The sequence below is a fragment of the Lactuca serriola genome, chromosome 4 (assembly GCF_051521515.1).
Source record: "Lactuca serriola cultivar US96UC23 chromosome 4, Lser_US96UC23_V15, whole genome shotgun sequence".
Lineage (NCBI taxonomy): Eukaryota > Viridiplantae > Streptophyta > Magnoliopsida > Asterales > Asteraceae > Lactuca > Lactuca serriola.
In genome coordinates, this window is record NC_136411.1 from 58,079,979 (window position 1) to 58,090,668 (window position 10,690).

The window sequence follows — 10,690 nt, forward strand, 5'->3', positions numbered from 1 at the left end:
ATGTCTTCAAATCATCAATGCGAATACCATGAATCCAAGCTTAAGATCGTGCATGGTGTAGTTGACCTCATGGGTTTTGAGTTACCTAAAAGCATAGGTGATGACCTTTCCTCTTTTCAGGATCACACATCCCAACCCTTGTTTCAAAGCGTCGCAATACACAACAAAGTCCTTCATTCCTTTCGGAAGTGTCAGGATTGGTGCACTACACCATGCTTCAATGTCTGAAAGGCATCCTGTTGTTTTCCTTCACAGTCAAAACTCAACCGTTTTTGGGTGAACTTTGTGAGGGGTTTAGCTATCTTATGAAGTTCTTGATGAATCTATGATAGTAGCCATCAAGACCTAATTAGTGTATATCCGTTGGCATCCTTGGTGTTTCCTAGTTCTTTATTGTCTTTATTTGGGATGGGTCAACATATATTCTGTCTTTGCTAACCATGTGCGCCAGGAAGTCTAGCTTCTGTAACCAGAACTCACACTTAGAAAAATTTCCGTACAATTTCTCTTTCATAACAACTCAAGTATCGATTGTAAGTACTGACTATGCTTATCTTCACTTTGTGAGTATATCAATAGATCATCGATGAATAGGATCACAAATCTGTCTAGATATGGTCTGTATATGTAGTTCATGAGGTCCATGAATACCTTTGAAGCATTGGTCCGTCCGAATGCCATTACGACAAACTTTAGTTGCCATATCGAGTTCTGAACGTCATCTTTGGAATATCTTCTGCCTGAACTCTAAGTTGGATGTATCTTGATCTCAAATCGATCTTTAAGAAGTAGCTGGATCCCTATCAGCTCATCACTCATGGGGAGTGGGTACTGGTTTTTGATGGTTTGCTTGTTCAGTTCCCGTTAGTCAATACACATTCTAAAGGATCCATCTTTCTTCTTTACAAACAGGACCGATGCTCCCCAAGGTGAGAAGCTCGGTCTAATAAACCATATATCTAATAATTAGTGTATTTTCCAAGACGGCTCTTGCATCTCCGTTGGGGCTGTTTTGTACAGAGACTGCTACGAGAGCTGCTTCTAGGATTAAATCAATTTTGAACTCAACTTGTTGAATAGGTGGTAACCCCGGGAGGTCTTCTGGAAATACGTCGGGAAATTCACTGATTTCTAGTATTTCCATGATTTCCTTCACCTCTTTCTTCATGTCTACGACGTGGGATATAATACTTCATGTGCAAGTTCTTCTACACTTTCATACACAAGATGATGCGGAAGCCCTTGCCTTGTTTGACACCGTAGACAATGAGAGTTTTGTTGTATGGCAGATTGAGTCTGGCGGCTTTCTCATAACACATGATGTAGGCGTGATGTGGGTCTAACCAATGCATACTGACTATTACATGGGAGCTCTCAATAGTCATAGACACGAGGTTTACTTGGAAGATGTGGTCGTTTAGTTTTAGGGTGCACTTTAGATAATTTTTTGTGGTGTTTTCGGTTCTCCCATTAACCATTTCTACTGTATGGATTTCTTTAAGTGGTCGGGGGGTTCTGCTTTAGTAATTGTTTGAAATTATGACTAACAAAGCTTCTTTCGGCACCACTATCAAGAAGTATGCAGACATAAGAGTTATTGACAAGGAACGGACCAGTCACAACGATAGGCTACTGCATTGATTTTATCGCTCCCATGGCCAAGACTTTGCTTTGACCAACTTCACTTGAACTCTTAGCCTTTGGACAATCCCTCTTATAGTGTCCAGTTTCCCTACATCCATAACAAGAACGGGTCACCCTTGAGTTGGATGCTTGATTAGTCGCTTGTGTCGGGGTCTTACAAACTTTGACAGTGTGCCCCTTTTGTTTGCAGTTGAATCAATACATCTCCATACAGGCGCCAACGTGATGATAAGTGCATTTGTCAGACCTTAGAAGATTTCCAATATATTGCTTTGGTTGGTTGGTGGCTACAATGGTGGTGGCGGCGAGTACTGCCACCGTTCCATGTTTCTTTCGGGAGCCTTGTTGGGTTCTTTCTTTCTTCTTATTCCAGAATTTTCTCTTGTTGTCCCTCTTCTTAGGAGGGTCGGCTTTCTGAACCATGTTCCCCTGACGGATGCCCCGGTCAGTTAGCTGATAAGAAATGCACTTTGCGCTATTGAAGTTGGTTAGTCGGGAGGAAATGAACATCCCTTGGATCTGTGGGGCCAGGCCCCACATGTCGGTATTAGGGTTGGTGTTGGTTTTGGACCCGTACAGACTCTTAATATAGTAATTATTACTACTAAGTTGTTAATGTAAATCCTTGACGAAGTTATTAAGAATTGTTATGTAGATTACTTGAGTTTTATATTACTGTCTACAATGTCCACACTTAGTTACATGTTGGTCAAACCCTAGTCAGGCGTAGTTGACCAGGCTACGTCTTCCCATGATTTGACAACATGTTATAATAGGTCTGTTCATAGTATTCCAACTATACTTTAATGTTCTTGGTTTGTTTTATTGCGACATTGCCATTGTTTGTGTGTGTATACTTTTATATAATTATCATTATATTCTAAAGTATAGTTTGTAAGATACAATTTTTAGCATGAGGTATTAGTCCCCGTACCTATAGTTGTATTTCTTACATGGAATAATATACTTAGTTCGTTATAGACAATTACTATAATACCAATCTGCCACATCCCAAACCGGATGGCAGAATTATTTGAGGGTGGAACGAAACGTAGTATCATAATAATTGAATATGTTGATACACAAGTACATAAACAACCATCATACAATATAATTAGATAAGTTACATGTTCCAAATGTTAATTGTGTCGAATCTAATTAATGTATGAAAACAAAATAAATATACGTCTTCGCATTGCTTCCTAAAAGTCTAGTCCCTTCCGACTAATGATTACCTGAGAATACAAGTGGTTTTGAAGTGTCAACATTACGTTGGTGAGTTCATAAGATTTTTTAGTGAGAAAACTAAGTATTTTCTTTGTAAAACTAGTAGTGTTCGTAACAGGAAAAATAATATTTTTCTAAATATATATGTAGTTTTAAAACCGTAAAACCAGAATATAATAGTAAATCTTTACTTATATCGAGTATGAAAATATAGTTTCATATTTTTGTAAGACTAAAGAGGATATTTTTAAAACAACAGATGTTACTTGTAGCTATTTGTGAGTGATTATAACCCTGCTATCAACCATGTCGTGTGCCTGCCCGACATTCTTTAAGCGTCGTGATATGTTAATACGTTTGTCACCCCAGACTCGTCGGTCGTAGCTGTAATGAATAACTATAGGTAGGGATTGTAAATCTCATATAGATCAATACACAACTATCCGACTCCTTTAAGATTTAAGTTATAATCCATGACTTACCCCAGTTCTTGTTTAGTACAATGAAGAAAATGTCTCACATAACCATTCAATGTGATTTTTTTTCATTTTTTATATTAATATGAAATCTCCTTAGCATTTATAATTATCAAAAATATCCATGATAATTATACTATGTAATAATTATATTTTATATACATATGTTTCTTATATTTGTCGTATCGTTTTCATTCATTTCATAAAATATACTTATTATAATTTATATAAGTGTATTCGTCGTGTTATCGTATTTATGCCTAAAAGATGTCATATATATTTGAAACAAGTAGTTTTCTTACATCTAAGGCATTAAAGATAACCAATAAAGCTAACAAAACAATTTTTGTAATAAGTGATGACAACTTACTAGTTTTCGTCATTTTATGAAAGTGATAGCAACATTTAAAATCTTGTCTTTTTAACAAAAATCATATGGTGCACTTTTTATAACTATTTTTACCAACAAAGTAATATTATGTACCTTTTTTGTTGGTGATTTTGAAGCATAAGAGTAGTTTTATATGTTATTTTCTCAAACTAAACATGATTCTTAGTTTATCATAACACATTTATTTATTTAAAACACTTTTATAGCAAAATAACCAAACATATTCAACATAGTATATTTTGAGACCAAAATAAATGGTTTAAAGACTTGTATGAACTCACTTTTTATGCTTTCCCTAGAAGATGATAAGAAGACGGGGTAAGAATAAAGTCTTGGAGTTAACACCTTCTTGAAAATTCAATATTTTGCCTAGGGTTTTTGGTACAAAAATATGAATAATGTAACAAAAATATGATGATAAATGGTATTAGAACTCGAAATATGAATGGAGAACTTATCGAAACTCATGCTAAACACTTGGAGGAAACTTGAACTAACTTGAGAGGATTTTGAGAGAATGTGAGAATGGAAGTGAAGACTTGGAAACGTGAGAGGGTGGAGAGGGGAGGTTGGGCAGAGAAATAAAAAGGGGGTGGGAGGGACAGATTGTGTGTTGACTTGCGTAAAGGAGCACGCTTAGAAAGTGTGATGAGATAAGTGTATGGAATTTTGATTAAAACAATCCTAGGTACGACTCTTGGATTATAATATGTTAATGTGATAAGGATGATGTTGCGGAGGGAGGGGACGGTTGGGAGAGGGGAGACAAGAGAGAGTTCCTAACATTTTTTGTATATAAAATGTATCTAGTTTCTTATATAAACCTTGGCATTTTATAAAAGTGTGGAAAAAATGTTATGTAATTGTGTAATTTATAAGTTATAATAACTAACTATCATGTTAATCAATATTGTTGAAAATAATATTAATAAAAACATAGTTAAATCATTTCCCAATCTGTTTTGTTGAAATATGAGCATCTAAACGCGGTAGATTTCCGGATTTGCGGTATTTGATATTTTACCGAAAAAATCAACGGAGTTTAAAATTAAATACTAGGTCATATTACGTTTTATAAAGTGTTTCTCGATACTTTATAATTATCATTTATGGCATGTTGTGGTGCGTTTAGTGCCGATACCCTGTGTACATTTTTCGTTTTCTGTGACTGAATCGTCGTAACTTTTAAATGCGAGCTGCATTTTAGATGCTCTATATGTCGACGGGTTCGTAAACACATATACCTCGTGGTATGAATATTACTTACATTAAAATAATATTGGTGTTATTTATCGAATTTCTACAGTACTATAGTCTATTATTCGTAATTAAAGTGTTTACTCGATAATTGATTTAAAATGGCATATGTAGTATTATAATATCCAATAATACATTAGGAAGATTGTGAAAAATTACGTTTCCCCATTTTAACCTAAGTTATGCTTCTACGGACTATTGTTGACCAAAATTGACGGGTGTCACAATTTCTTAGGCATTGGAGTCGTTAATTGACCCTACAATTGTTGTATCTTTTATGTAGGGGTAAAGGCATGTATGATGGGCATATTGTGTGTGTGTGTCTTTTGGAATTCACTAAGCTTTGTGCATACATTTTCCCTTAAAATCGTTGTTATATGTACGATGGTTATCAAGGCTTGACAGTACACACTGGCGTTGTTGGATTGAAATGGGGACTTTCATTTGACATTATTGATTGCCATGTTTCCGCTAAAATTTTGAATTAAATTATCTTGGGCCTGAATGTGCTTTTAAATTGTGGAATTGTTTTATTAAAAAATGATTTTGAAATAAATGTTGTTTTAAATTAATAAAAGTTGTTTAAAAAGTTTGGATTTATTGTAATTTTCTTACGTTAAGAGTAACACAAAACCATATTTGGGATAATCCTAGAAAAAATTATTCGGATATCGTATGAAATCTAAAATTCAAAGACCCCAATACATTGATTTGTTTGATGTTCTTTGAGACAAGATATTTAAAGAGTGACGTTAAGTGAAAAGGAAGTGTATATGTAAGAACCGAAAAGTATGAACATATACAAAGAACAGTAGTTATTCTTGGTTATTTAAGGGGGGGAGTTGTGCGTGTTAGAACCATCACGAAAGTTAGGATGTTAGCGAGACTCTTGGAACTCGTTGGGGACAACACCCTTTAAAACCACACCAGGGCCACATACCTTAGAGCCTCATGTTCCCAAGTTCACATTAACTTACCTTAGTGTTCACTTTGTGCTTCCAATAGAAAATTGAGATTTAATACCTAAGCTTCTATAAGCTTATGTATATTCACTTATATATATATATATATATATATATATATATATATAAAGAGAGAGAGAGAGAGAGAGAGAGAGTGTGTGTGTGAATTAGAGAAATATTTAATAGACAACAATAATTAATCAAGGAACCACTCCTGAATGTCATAATGTATAGTGATCGATGGTCAAAAGATAGAGTATATATTTGTATGTTGGATATGTATACACATGATTATACCAAAAAAAACTAATTTTCTTTTTCTTTTTATTATTTTACAAATATTTTAGGTCATATTTTTTCGAAAGAACAAAATATACCAAAATGTATTCTAAATTGTATCAAATTTTAATAGAATATAATTCACCTATAAATAGCTTCTGTACTTGTGCTTGTTAATGTCACACCCCAAAACCGAAACGGCGGAAATGTTCGGGGGTGGAGGATGTGATGTTTAGTATCACAAGACATGTATCATAGTAAGCAAGTAATGAACAACCATTTCATTAGAAAGAAAGTGCTTACAAAGTATGTGTTCACAAAACATAGAGTACATAAGCAAATAACAAAACAAGACTTGAAGCTATACTGCTCCATCTTCTGAATTCCCAGAGTGAGTACCTGTCTACTAGTTTCCTGAGAATACAAGTTATTTGAAAGAGTTTATCAGCAATTAAGATGGTGAGTTCATAAGATTTTAGTGATGTAAGTAAGTTGTAGAAAGTTGTTGAAAAATGTAGTTGAAACGTAATAAGTTATATGTTCTGTTTTTAGAAAAGTTCATCTGTTCCTCTAGAAAATCCTATATTTCCTAATTTGATGAAAAATACATAAAAATGATTCTACAATCCTTTCTATGAGTACTAAATGGATACAAGTTATATAAAACTCAAAGTAAACAAACAATTCATTGTGCGCATCTGCCCTAAGTCCACAACCAAACAAGGAAAAGGAGGTAAGGCAGATAGCACACATCCCATTGTTTGTTAGGTCTTCGTTGTATATAACCCTGATGTATTCACTTGTTACTCATGGATTTAATTGTAATATTTCCTTTATATTTAATGAAAAGATCCTTTAAGAAAACCCTTATTTCTTATAATAAAATCGTGACCACAGTGACTACTTCTATAATCACTTAGTTTATATTAGCTATATATAATCTAATATCGAATAGATAGTTAATTGGGTGAATTTGCCCTAAGCCCACAACTAAACAAGGAACAGAAAATAAGGCGGAAAGAACACATCCAACTACCTGTTGGGTATTAATGATATATAACCATGATGTATAAACTAAGGTATTATAGAGTCAATCACCTAAAGTCCTTTAAGTCTACATTGGTTTAATAAAATGGTTTAATATATGTATATATATATATATATAGGAGTAGGATCAAATGAGAACACCAAAAAGGTTGAGAACGCGAGAACAAAGTATATTCATTTGTAATTCCATATATTCATTTGTGGAGAAATGATAAATTTTTACGCCTTTAATTTCAATTGAAGAGAAAAACTATATTCATGTTGATTGTGAGTAAAAAATTATCATTTCTCCACAAATGAATACATGAAATCACAACTGAATATACCTGTTCTCGTGTTCTCAACCTTTTAAGTGTTCTCATTTGATCTATATATATATATATATATATATATATATATATATATATATATTGATGTATACATTAAGGAATCATAAGGTTAGCATTATGGTCCTTTTCTACTGAATGTACTAGACCCGACTGTTCTGGTTGTTATTTGAAAAATGTAAGTACTGTAGTATGTATATAGTAACTACTGTTGTACTAATTGCCTTAAATAGATTATTAAGGTATAATGTGATGGCTAGATCCCATACTAAACGCTCTCCCTGTCAAAAGATTCTGGGAACCAAACGCGACCTCTGCAATCAATTGCAAGCTGTGAACATCCACATTAAAATTATGTGATCATGTATACCCAATATAACTATCACATTTTGTTTAGAACAATGCGTTAGTGATTCATTGGTATAGTTAGATCCTGTAAGTGTTCCATGCTATAGCATCTTAGTATGTTCGTTCTGTTTTAGTATCTTAGTATCTTCTCTCGTTATAGTATCTTAGTATGTTCTTTCTGTTATCGTGTATTGTATCTAGTATGAACTGAACCCCTAAACTATACCCATTATAGTTTACTAGTATTCTACTTGAGCTGTTATTGAAAAGATTCATTTTACTACCAAGTTATGCTTGTACTATAAAAACGGAGTTTTGTTAAACTATAAAGCAACATATCTGTAAAATAGTTTTTGAAATGTTTTGACCACTTATAGAAGACATAAGCAACATTTTGATTAATGTTTATAGCAAATAATTAAACAATTATCATTGTGTTCAACTTGTATCCCCCCTTAAAAGCATTTAAAACAGTTAAAAGATTCGTTACGGGATATGAACTCACCTGATGTGGGTGATTCAAACGGGTATGCGTGTAAGGATGAGAAGTTCCACGAATGAAGTCCCGAGACGCAATAGGTCCTAAATGACATATATTGACACATATGGGCATGAATATAGTGTTTATAAACAACTATATGAAAGGAAACACCTTCCGGGACTAGGAAACACTTTGACCAAGTGTTGGAATCACATGTGATTCAATAAAGTAAGGTAGAATCGCACTGACATGAGTTTACTACGATTGGTTTACATCCCAAGGGAGTTTACGGTCGTAAACTCATGGTCACTCATGTATAATTGCAAGTTTGAAGGCTAGCGAAGCTTTAGGGACTTTTGCTCTACACTAGGATGAGAAAGACCAACTTCAATGAGGCTTTTGATGAGTTTACGGCCCAAAGGAGTTTACGGCCGTAAACTCATGGTCATTGTGCACTTGAGGGTAGTTTAAGGTCTTACAATCATCAAGGAAGGGTTCTAGGTCACTTGCTTTGCATCTTATAGGGTTTAGGGCTCAAACATGCCCTAACATTGAGTTTACGGCCAAGGATGATCTTGGGCTGTAAACTCATGATGTTCTTGGGAAAATGTGTGCTTCTAAGTCTCTAAGCATGAGTCCTAATTGGATATGATGTATACAGAAGATCACTTACAATCTAGAAGCTTGAAAGGGTTGATATTGGCCAAGAACACTAGTATGTGTTCTTGGTGTTCTTGGTAAAACTTAAAGATCTAAGAAAAGAGTGATTTCCATGGATGAAGTCATGTAAGGATACTAGATTAAGATATGTATCAACAAATCTAGGAAGAATACTTATATATTTTGAAGATCTATGAAGAATGTTGCATGATAGTTGAGAGAGAATGAAGAAAATCGGCCAAGGAATGAGATAAATGGCTAGAAATGACCAATTGCATTATATATGCTCTTGAGTTTACAGCAACATGAGTTTACGTCCGTAAACTAATGGTCTTGTGGCTGTGAACTCATTTATATGATGTTAAGGTTCGATTTGCTACACTGTAGTTCTAGCAGGTACTTTCTAACACTTATTCCTTAAGTGTATTAGGCTCAAAACTCCTTAAAATGACCTTTAACCGGGCTAGAACTCTGTACTAATGAGTTTGACACTCAGCTGAGTTGATTGACTGTGTCTTCAAAGCAAAAAAATTTCGGGTTGTCATAGTTAAATATTCTATATGAATAACCCTTGTGTACAAAAATCATCAAAATCGGTCATTTTCTTAATCCACATTCGTATTTGGATTATGAATGTGAATTAATAATATCTAATGGAATGGTCGGTAATCTTCATATATCAAATTTACATATGATATATATATATATATATATATATATATATATATATATATATATATATAAGGTTCCAAATTTAGGATCTGAATCAGTGATCAAATGATATTGCAAACAATTTAGCGTGTAGAAGTGAGTAGAAGAATAATTAAACCAAGCATGCACAAATTTATATCAAATAAACGTCAAATACACCTTGGGAAACACACACATATGTCACCTAAAACTGACACAGACACCTACTATTTATATTACCACAACAGCACACCGGTGTACAGCCACACACGCGTGTGCGGCCAAACATAGGGTGTACGGCTGCACACACGTATACGGCCACACACAGTCATACAACAACCATTACTAATACCAAAATGCTAACAACACCAATTACAAGATAGATGCCTAGCCCAAACCACTTATAATGACCTATCAATCTCCCCCTTGGTTTATGGCTAGCTTAAGTGTGGTCTTCAAACACTTGGTTTCTCGAACAGCTTCAGGATAGATTTTCCCATGGATCCCATCCAAAGCTTTTTGTTGATGATCGTGGCAACCATTCCAGTGAATTCCTTAGCAGCAGTCTCCATGACCTCCTTTCTGCATATGATTTGATGATGATCCAGGGTATGAATGTCTCTCTCTCTCTCTCTCTCTCTCTCTCTCTAAATCTGAGGAGATCCTTAGCACTAATAAGCCTCAGAACCTCTTCTCTGTTTTTGAACTTGATGGCAGCATTTGCAGTTTCATCATCATAGGCCCAAAATTCCATGTTATCAAGATATCCATCGTGGAAGTGTTGTGGGATTGGAATATCCTTCACTTGATTAGTAGAAGGCCATAACATGATCTTCATTGGTTGGTTAGTTCAGGATCAAGGACATATTTGTCTTTTCTGACCAACGCTTTTGCAGTCTTCT